Here is a 10,188-nt window from a genome sequence, read left to right on the forward strand (position 1 = left end):
TACAGGTATATACATACTATATATACAGGTATATACATATATGTATATATATACTATATATACAGGTATATACATATATGTATATATATACTATATATACAGGTATATACATATATGTATATATATACTATATATACAGGTATATACATATATGTATATATATACTATATATACAGGTATATATATATGTATATATATACACATATATACATATATGTATATGTAGATATAGCTATAGATATATACAGGTATATATAGATATATAGATATATACACAGGTATATATATATGTGTGTGTGTATATATCTATATATATACACACCAGTGTGCGTATATATCTATATATCTATATATATATGATTTGGTCTTTGCCCTGGTTCCTGACACAGAACTCCTAAAACCCTTGGAATGTCCTGAGTGATGGGAGTGCCTTTTGTTATTGATAATAAGCCTTTTTGGTACACCTGGGTTTAGGCTGATGAGATGCTCACAGGGGTTACCCAAGCATCATCCACCCCACCTCCAGAGAGAGGAGGGGGGCTGGGAGTTGCATTCAACCACCAATGGCCAGTGATTGCATCAATGATAACTACCTAATGAAACTGCTATGAAAAACTCTAAAGGAGCTGGGCACCTGGCTCACCCCTGTAATCCCAGCACTTTGAGAGGCCAAAGCAGGAGGATCATTTGAGCCCAGAAGTTTGAGACCAGCCTGGACAACACAGAGAGACTGTGTCTCTACAAATAATTTTTAAAAATTAGCCAGATGTGGTGTCATGTGCTTGTAGTCCCAACTACTCAGGAGGCTGAGGCAAGAGGATCACCAGAGCCTAGGAGATCAAGGCTGCACTGAGCCGTGATCATGCCACTACACTCCAGTCCGGGCAACAGAGCAAGACTTTGTCTCAAAAACAAACACACACACACACAAACAAAAAGCCCAAAACAACTCTAAACCATGGAGTTTGAGGAGCTTCCAGGTTGCTGAAGACATCTGCCGGCAGCGAGGGTGGTGTGCCCCGTCTCCATGGGGACAGAGGCTCTCCTGTGCTCAGAACCTTCCAGACCTCATTCTCTGTACCTCTTCATCTGGCTGCTCGTTTGTATCCTTTATAATAAACTGTAATGTAAGTATAGCATTTTCCTGAGGTTCATGTTCATAGTGAATTACTGAACCTGATGGGGGCTCGAAAGTTGGCTGGGCAGAAGTCTAAGTAGCTTGCTGTTTTTGTCTGTTTGGGTTGCTATACAAAACCTCAGACCGGGTAATTTATGAACAACAGAAATGTATTGCTCATTCTTCTGAGGCTGGCAAGTCCAAGACGAAGGTGCCAGCAGATTCAATGTCTGGTGAGGGCTTTTTCCTCATAAACGGCAGCTTCTATGTGTCCTCTCATGGCTGAAGGGGTGAATGAGCTGCTTCTAGCCTCTTTCCTAAGAGTCCCATTCATAAGGACTCCACCCTCATGACCCAATCCCCACACAAAGACCCCACCTCTTAACACTATTGCAGTGGGGAATAGGTCAACATGGATTTCAGAAGAACACAAACATTCACACCATAGCACATGGGACCCTGTTTGTGCCTGGCATCTGAAATGGGAGCTGTTTTGTTGGGCTGAGCCCTTAATCTGAGGGGTCTGGGCTCAATCCGGGTAGTTAGTGTCAGAAATGAATTGACTTGTAGGACACCCAGATGGTGTTGGAGAATCTGAGAACTGATTGGTTGTTGTTGGAAAAACCACCACACCCCTCTACTGAACTGTGAGCTTCACAGGTCCAGAGTGGGACTGGAGTTGCTGTTTCAAGAACATCAGGCCGGGCGCAGTGGCTCACACCTGTAATCCCAGCACTTTGGAAGGCTGAGGCGTGTGGATCACCTGAGGTCAGGAGTTCCAGACCAGCCTGACCAATGTGGTGTAACCTCGTCTCTACTAAAAATACAAAAATTAGCTGGGTGTGGTGGCGGGCGCCTGTAATCCCAGCTACTTGAGCAGCTGAGGCAGGAGAATCGCTTGAACCCAGGAGGTGGAGGTTGCAGTAAGCTGAGATTGCACCACTGCACTCCAGCCTGAGCAGCAAGAGTGAAACTCTGTCTCAAAAAAAACAAAAACAAACAAACAAAAAAAAGAACATCAGGGGTCGGCACAGTGCCACAGTGCCACAGTGCCTGCCACACCATAGGTGCTGATTTGACCCATTGATCAGCAATTTCAGGCTCTTAGTCTCCAGGTTTGGTTCCCGAAATGTCTTCCTCTTCAGTTGAGTTAATGAAACAGATATGTCCTGGGTTGGTCATGGGAAACATGGTCTTCAAGTGACGGGTGTTAGTGAGTTTCAGGGCACAACGCCTAAGGTCACATCGATTGTTGGTGACATAACAAGGACCCATCACCTCAGTCTCAGGACTGGGACGCAGTCCCTCAACCTCACTGCCTTTCAGCTTTCCAAAGTGTCCTTCCTTATTTGAAGTCACAGCGGTTCCATAGCACCAACACAGAATCACGTCGCCGTGAAGCTGTAGCAGCGTGCCTTCGGACACCTGATGAAAATGGTCTCCTGCTGTGTGTCATCCCCATTCCAGACTCCGAGTTGGATACTTTTTTCCCCATAAGGCGGTATAATTGACCCTTACATGCAGGCTTTCCCCTCCCACTGAATGTTGTGTATCTCAGGCCTATGAGACTCAAATCCTCTCTCCTCTGAAGATGCACAGAGCTCAAGGCAGGTTGGGAGGGAGATGGTTCCAGAAAGGCCCTTGCTGCTGTCAGCAGCTTCCAGGGCAGAGACGATTCACTGGGGTGGGCAGTTCCTGAGCATGGAGGCCAGCTGGGTATCCATCCTCAGCTCCTTCCTCTCCTGGAAATGACTTCTTCAAAAGGGTCTGTGTCAGCCTTGCTGGTGGGGAGGCCTGCTCTGAGCCTCTGGGGTTGTTGGAAGGTGGAGCGGGGGTGGGGGAGGGGTGAGGAGGAGGCCTGGAAAGCTGCCATCGGAGTGCGGCTGGTGACAGCAAGAATCTATCAATCTTGCCTGCAGAGCCAAATATGGTGCTGGGGCTCAATAGGTAATAAACAATGGTCACATTGCAGGCTGGACAAGGAGAGACATTACAGATGAGACGGAGGGCAGGCCTGATGTCACCACGTGTGCGGTCCTGGCTGGTGCTGACTGCACCGCCCCTCCCGGCTCACCCCAGGGTGCAAGGAGTCCATATTTGTCCTTGTTGAGTCCACATGTGTTTTCATTTATTTTTTTAAATTTTTTGTACAGACAGGGTCCCGCTGTATTGCCCAGGCTGGTCTCAAACCCTGGCCTCAAGCAATCCTCCTGCCTCAGCCTCCCAAAGTGCTGGGATTGCAGTCGTGAGTCACTGCGCAGGCCCTCACATATGTTTTTCCTTGTTGTGCTCAAAAGGGGGAAACTGAGTCCTGCTTTTCATGTTGAAGGTGTATTCTTGGCGCTGTGCCATAGCTCCTAGGCTCTCAGAGGCATGGCATGGATTGAGCCCTGTCTCACTGTCTTCACTTGCTTTCGGTAGCATCATCTGCTCATTGCCAGACTCTTAGCAGTGATGAGAGCACATATTATTACTGGAAATGGCCAGAACTGGCAAGTTTTTTTTAGCATAAATGGTTTAAGCACACATTATTAAAATCTCAGTTTTAGCTATTCCAGGATAGCTGTTTGTAGAGAGCTGGGGAACACGCAGACCTGAGGACAGCTTGGCTGGAGAGGCAAACAGTTGCACATAAACGTCTGAGAAGGAGCACTATGTTTTCTAGCCCAGGGCCAAATAGTCAGCAAGTCAAGGATGTGAGGCAGGGGCCCGGGAAGACGTCAGTGGTGTCTTTCTGCACAATAGCTTCACGCATTGGCTTCACCAATAGGGTGAGATCTATTCCTTTTTCTTGTGCGTCTGTGTGTATTGGGGCTTTTTCTTAACAATCAGATTTACCTGGAGCTCGTGTCCCATATAATCACACAGAAAAATGGCAGTGGGGGAGGTAGCATCACATCCTGCTGAGAAGAGCACAGGACTCTGATCCAGAAAGAATGGACTTCGAACCCCAGCTGTGCCCAAGATCAACCGTGAGACCTTAGAGCAGTCAACTAACTCATTGAGCTTCATCTGCTTGTCCATACAACGGGGGACTCCCGTCTGCTCAGCAGGGCATTGTGAGAATCAGAAATAGCTCTCGAAAGAGCCCAACATAGTAGGTTTTCAACAGAATATAGTTGCTCTTGAAGCGAACGTGGGTTCTTCTAAACTGAAATGATTAACTGCCTGGAGGTGGTTAATGGCTAGGAACTCTGCTTACCCCTGCTGTACATTTTTGTGGTTCAGAGCTCTTTCCAACAGGCTGTGGCTTTAAAAATGCAGATAGCTCCTGCTAAAGAGATAAAGCTTTCCTGAGGAAGCTAAAGGGCATCCTGTTCTGATTAGCACTGACTCTGTCTGGACTGTAATGCCTGCGCCTGCGTCAGTCACAGAATGCTGAGCAGGGATCCGGAGGCTGCTTTGAAATGTGATTGCAGGCCTGACCATGAGACTAGAATACATCACTATCATTCTGTCGGTCATCCTCAAGGAAAATCCACTAAAGGTTTCAGAAAAAAAGCCTGGGCAGGGGTCTGCAGCCTGCCACGTGGGAGCCTGAAGTAGGGATGGCCAAGATGCATCTACTGGGCTGCCCTGGAAGTGACAAGCTTCCCGGTGTGTCAGGACAATGTGGCTGCCACACGGTGCAGGGAGGGATAGTTGCCATATGCAGGCCACATCGACCGTGCATGCTGATCTGACCCAGTGCTGTTTACTCTGAAATCACTGTCTGAATGAAAAATCAGGAGATCCATGCACATTTGCTTCACGTTGTTCGGGATGGAAAATCCTCATCCTTTGTCCACGAAGAAAAATATCTGTGAGGCCATCAGTCTAAGCTTTAAAGGTCGTGGAGGGAAAAGGTACCAGCGCTTTCTAACTCTGCTGGACCAAATCCGTGAGGGGAATGAGGTAAAAATGGGAAATGAATCAGGACATCTAAAAAGAGAGGCAAACCATTATTAATGCAAGAGTGGGACTCAACCTAAAATTCTACTTATTAGCCTTCATTGTAGGCTTGCAATTCATATGTCTCCCACAATGAAGCTACATTAAGAATAGTAGATTAAATAAATAAATAAAGAGTAATGGAAGAATGTGATGATTGCCATTTATCACCCATAAAGATCCACGTTTCTATTCTGTGGAAAAAAATCAGTGATCTAAATATTAACCAGTAGCGCACATTACAAACACTTACTTATATATTATGATCACCATAAAGTCATTACAACAGAAATAAAAACTGTTTTTTATTTTAACTATTAATATTCATCAAATGTTAATGAAAATACCTAACAAATAATTATGAAAAACACATTGCTTAAGTAATAAAGATGAAAGAGATGATAATCGTTGTGAATATTTAATCTGCAAAATAAAGAACATACCATTAATAAGACTTAATTATGTCATTAAATATTTAACTTTACTTTCTCTACTAAATTTTGCTTGCATTTTGCATATTTTAAATGTAAAAAGCTTCTTAATAAGATTTGCAGTTTCAGCAACATAAAATGCCCGACCATTTAAGTTTGACTTACTGTCTTCATCAAATTGGTCAAACATCATTTTATTTATCATTAAGTGAAATGAACAACCCTCTTTGCTGTTTATTACAAGTTACGCTTTATCCATAAGGGGAGTTTAATAATTGATTACAGGTTTATACACACAAAAATGATGTTTTATAACGGTGAAGAAAATAAATTGCTTTCCTTTTCCATTTTTTTTTTCAGTATCACACAATCTCCTACATTCCCTACTGTTTGTGTAGGAGAATATAGATCTGATTTGACCTTAGCGTGCTGTAGAATAAGTTCTACACCATTCACAATTAAATCCATTCAGTTCCTCACAATTGACCCCCATCACTTATAACTCTGGCTTCGGAGAAATCTCATTTCTTTGGTTTAAGATCAAAGAGAGTTGGCCGGGTATAGTGGCTCCTGCCTGTTAATACCAGCACTTTGGGAGGTTGAGGCAGGAGGATTGCTTGAGGCCAGGAGTTTGAGACCTGCCTGGGCAACATAGCAAGACCGACCCTGTCGCTACAAAAAATTTAAAAATTAGCCCACTGTGGTGGCGTGTGTCTGTAGTCCCAGCTGCTCAGGGAGGCTGAGGTGGCAGGATCACCTGAGCCCAGGAATTCAAGGCTGCAGTGATCTGTGATCACGCCACTGTGCTCCAGCCTGGGTGACAGAGCGAGAACTTGTCTCTGAAAAAAGATGACAGAGGCCGGGCATGGTGGCTCACGCCTGTTTTCCCAGCACTTTGGGAGGCTGAGGCGGGTGGATCACTTGAGGTCAGGAGTTCGAGACCAGCCTGGCCAACATGGTGAAACCCCATCTCTACTAAAAATACAAACATTAGCCGGGCATGGTGGCGCATGCCTGTAATCCCAGCTACTCGGGAGGCTGAGGCACGAGAATTGCTTGAACACGAGAGATGGAGGTTGCAGTGAGCTGAGACTGCACCACTGCACTCCAGCCTGGGCAACAGAGCACGACTCGGCCTAAAAAAATAAAATAAAATGACAGAGAGCAAGTTAGATTCCTACTACTGCCGATCCGCAGTCAAGGGTAGTCTCAGATCTCTCGAACTTACGTCAACACAAAGCCAGGGTCTCCCTCTCAGGTGTCCAACATGGGGCCTGGCTGTCTCTCCCACTGTCTCCTCCCACCCCCCTTTGGGACCTGGGCCTCGGATGACCAGAAGCTGGGTGGGCGGAGCACAGGTACTCTGAGGCAGCGTCAGGCATCTCTGTGCATTGGGACAGGCAAAGCTTTCTCATCTGTGAATCTGCATCTTCTGCATTCCTGGTGAGGCAGCTGAGGCAGTGGGGTAAATGCCCATGCTAGCCTTGTCCTTTGCTGGCTAAGACATAAAGACCTCTTTGTTGGAAGCAGAAGGAGAATCCTGACATGACTGCTGCTTGGGCAGTACCTCAACCTGGCTCTGAGGGCTAAGGGGGGCAGCTGGACAAGGTGCAGGTTGGCCCAGGCCTGAGGGCCTCTCTCAGGATACAGGAAACTTCAGAGCTAAAACCAAGGATGGTTCCAGACAATGCTGGAGGGCTGGTCACCCCTACAGTGTCTCTGATCTGTGAGGCTCACAACAGTCCTGGATGAGACCTGGAGGGGCAGACCAAGTGGAAGACAAAGAAGTCTGTTTGAAAAGGCCTCTTCCTGCCCTGGCAACGGCTGGAAAGAACAGGAAAAGGCAGGGGGAAAGCCTGAAGTCCCAAGGAGAAATACAATGTTTCCGTCCTTGGGCGTGGACAGGGGTCTGGAGCTCGGTGCTTCATCCGTTTGGGAATTCCATTACCTAGTCTCCAGGGCTCTCTGGCGGCTTGAGCCCCCAGATGCTCCGGTGGAGGCTGTGGGCCGCTCCTCCACCCTCCTCCCGCCTGGCTGTCGGCCGCTGCTGCCTGTGCAGGAGGCTCATCGCTATGCCAGGGCTGTAGGTCTGCTCAAAGCTTCCCAGTCACCAGAAACATGTTCCTCTGGGGCTGCCTTTCCCACTTGGCTGGCGGTGCCTGACTTGCATATGAAACCGGCCCTTGGGGGCAGTAGGCTGGCGTGTCAACCTCTCAATGCTAGACCAACAGACCCGGCCAGACTCTCAAGGCAGCCTCAGCCTGCCCTTTCTTCAGAAGAACACATGGGGTCTTTTTAGAAGAGCCATTGTGAGAGATGCTAAAATTTCAACTTTGTAAGAACCAACAATGACCAGAATAATAATGGGGCACATCTCCCTGATGCTACATGCTTTCACTTGTCTTAGAAGGGAGCTTTTTCTCTTTTTGTTTTTTGAGACAGTTTTACTCTGTTGCCCCAGGCTGGAGTACAGTGGCGCAATCTCGGCTCTCACTGCAACATCCACCTCCTGGGTTCAAGCGATTCTCCTGCTTCAGCCTCCCACGTAGCTGGGATTACAGGTGTGCGCCACCATGCCCAGCTAATTCTTGTATTTTTAGTAGAGACGGGGTTTCACCATGTTGGCCAGGCTGGTCTCAAACTCCTGACCTCCGGTGTTCGGCCCTCCTAGACCTCCCAAAGTGCTGGGATTACAGGTATGAGGCATTGCACCCGGCCGAAGGGAGCCAATTTTTGTGACATCTGTGGTTTCCCACTGTGCCTTGAGCTGCAGAAGCCAGGCAGGCCCCAGGGCTGCTGGTCCACTGGTGGTGTTGGAGGTGCTGCTAGAGGGGCTCGGCCCCTGCAGTGTTAAATGCACAGGCTGAAGCTCATCTTGTCAATCATCAAGATGCTGATTGAATGTCCCCAGGGGATTCCGAGACTGGGCCTTGTGACTTTAGGTGCTGTTGAAGGTCTGATCACTCCTGCACACAGCCTGCCATTTCCCAGGGATTTAAGGGTCTGCTTGGGACTGCCACTTCCACATTGTCCTCCTTGGTCTCCCCGCTGAGCTGGGGCTTCTTCTCCAGGGTCTCCTGCCACTCTGCATAAATCCATCACTGCTCTTACTCCTGGAAGAGCAGGTGACCCTTGAACAAATGGGGGTTAGGGGCACCAACCCCTTAACAGCAGAAAATCCACATATAACTTTTGCCTTTCTCAGAACTTAACTACTAGTAGTCTATTTTGACCAGAAGCCTTGCTGATAACATAAACAGTTGATTAACATACATTTTGTATGTTCTAGGTATTAGACACTATTCTCATAAGAAAGTGAGCTAGAGAAAAGAAAATCATAAAGAAGAGAAAATATACTCGCTCATCATGAAGTGGAAGCGGATCATCTTAAAGGTCTTCATTCTTGGTGTCTTCATGTCAAGTAGGCTGAGGAGGAGGAGGGGGAGGAGGAGGAGGAGGGGGAGGAGGAGGAGGAGGGGGAGGAGGAGGAGGGGGAGGAGGAGGAGGGGGAGGAGGAGGACGGGGAGGAGGGGGAGGGGGAGGGGGAGGAGGGGGAGGGGAGGGGGAGGAGGGGAGGGGGAGGGGGAGGGGGAGGGGGGAGGGGGAGGAGGGGGAGGGGGAGGGGGAGGGGGAGGAGGGGGAGGAGGGGGAGGGGGAGGGGAAGGAGGACGGAGAGGAGGAGGGGGAGGAGGGGGAGGAGGAGGGGGAGGAGGGGGAGGGGGAGGGGGAAGGGGAGGGGGAGGAGGGGGAGGAGGGGGAGGGGGAGGGGAAGGAGGACGGAGAGGAGGAGGGGGAGGAGGGGGAGGAGGAGGGGGAGGAGGGGGAGGGGGAGGGGGAAGGAGGACGGGGAGGAGGAGGGGGAGGAGGGGGAGGGGGAGGGATTGGGGATTGGTCTTGCCATCTCAGGGTGGCGGAGGCAAAAGAAAATCCAGGTATAAGTGGACCGTGCAGCTGTAACTTGTGTTGTTCAAGGATCAACTGTGTAGACTTTTCTCCTTCTCTAGACATGGGACTTCAAGATAGAATGGACCCTCTGTCATCATTTTTGCATCTCCAACAGCCACAACAGTGCTTTATATACAGAAAATGACCAATAAATACCTATCAAATGCATTGAGTAATGGAGAATGCCTTTCCCTCCTTTGAATCACAGCTTAAGGGATTACCTCTTCCAGGAAGCCTTTTGGGTTCACGGAGGGCACCTTCACCTTTCAGTATAATCCTAACCCTCTCTTGTTTTTGAAAAGAGTTAATGGGGCATAATTAATAGTCATATCTAATAGTTACTAAGCACTTACGACCTGCCAGGCTGTGTTGTAAGCACTTTACTTGCATTCCTTTACTTGGTTCTGATAATAATCTGCTGAATTAAGTTATATTACTATCATTCCCACTTTGCAGATGATGAAACTGAGGCACAGAGAGGTTAAAAAACTTATTTAAGGCTGGGCATGGTGGCTCACACACCCGTAATCCCAGCACTTCGGGAGGCTGAGGTGGGAGGATCACCTGAGGTCAGGAGTTTGAGGCCAGCCTGGCCAACATGGCGAAATCCCGTCTCTACTAAAAATACAAAAATTAGCCAGGTGTGGTGGTGCGTGCCTGTAATCCCACTGCTCTGGAGGCTGAGGCAGGAGAATCACTTAAACCCGGGAGGCAGAGCTTGTGGTGAGCCAAGATAGCATCACTGTACTCCAGCCTGGATGACAG

The 10,188-nt window shown here is 48.2% G+C and overlaps 1 long non-coding RNA gene across 1 annotated transcript; it reads left to right on the forward strand.

Annotated features, from left to right (window-relative positions):
- Positions 1 to 376: 376 nt before the first annotated feature.
- Positions 377 to 9,590, forward strand: LOC129060124 (uncharacterized). The gene is made up of 3 exons (XR_008526547.1): positions 377 to 1,127; positions 8,768 to 8,899; positions 9,483 to 9,590. It is a non-coding gene; the product is annotated as an uncharacterized LOC129060124 (long non-coding RNA).
- The last annotated feature ends 598 nt before the right edge of the window (positions 9,591 to 10,188 follow it).

The sequence above is a fragment of the Pongo abelii genome, chromosome 1 (assembly GCF_028885655.2).
Source record: "Pongo abelii isolate AG06213 chromosome 1, NHGRI_mPonAbe1-v2.0_pri, whole genome shotgun sequence".
Taxonomy (NCBI): domain Eukaryota; kingdom Metazoa; phylum Chordata; class Mammalia; order Primates; family Hominidae; genus Pongo; species Pongo abelii.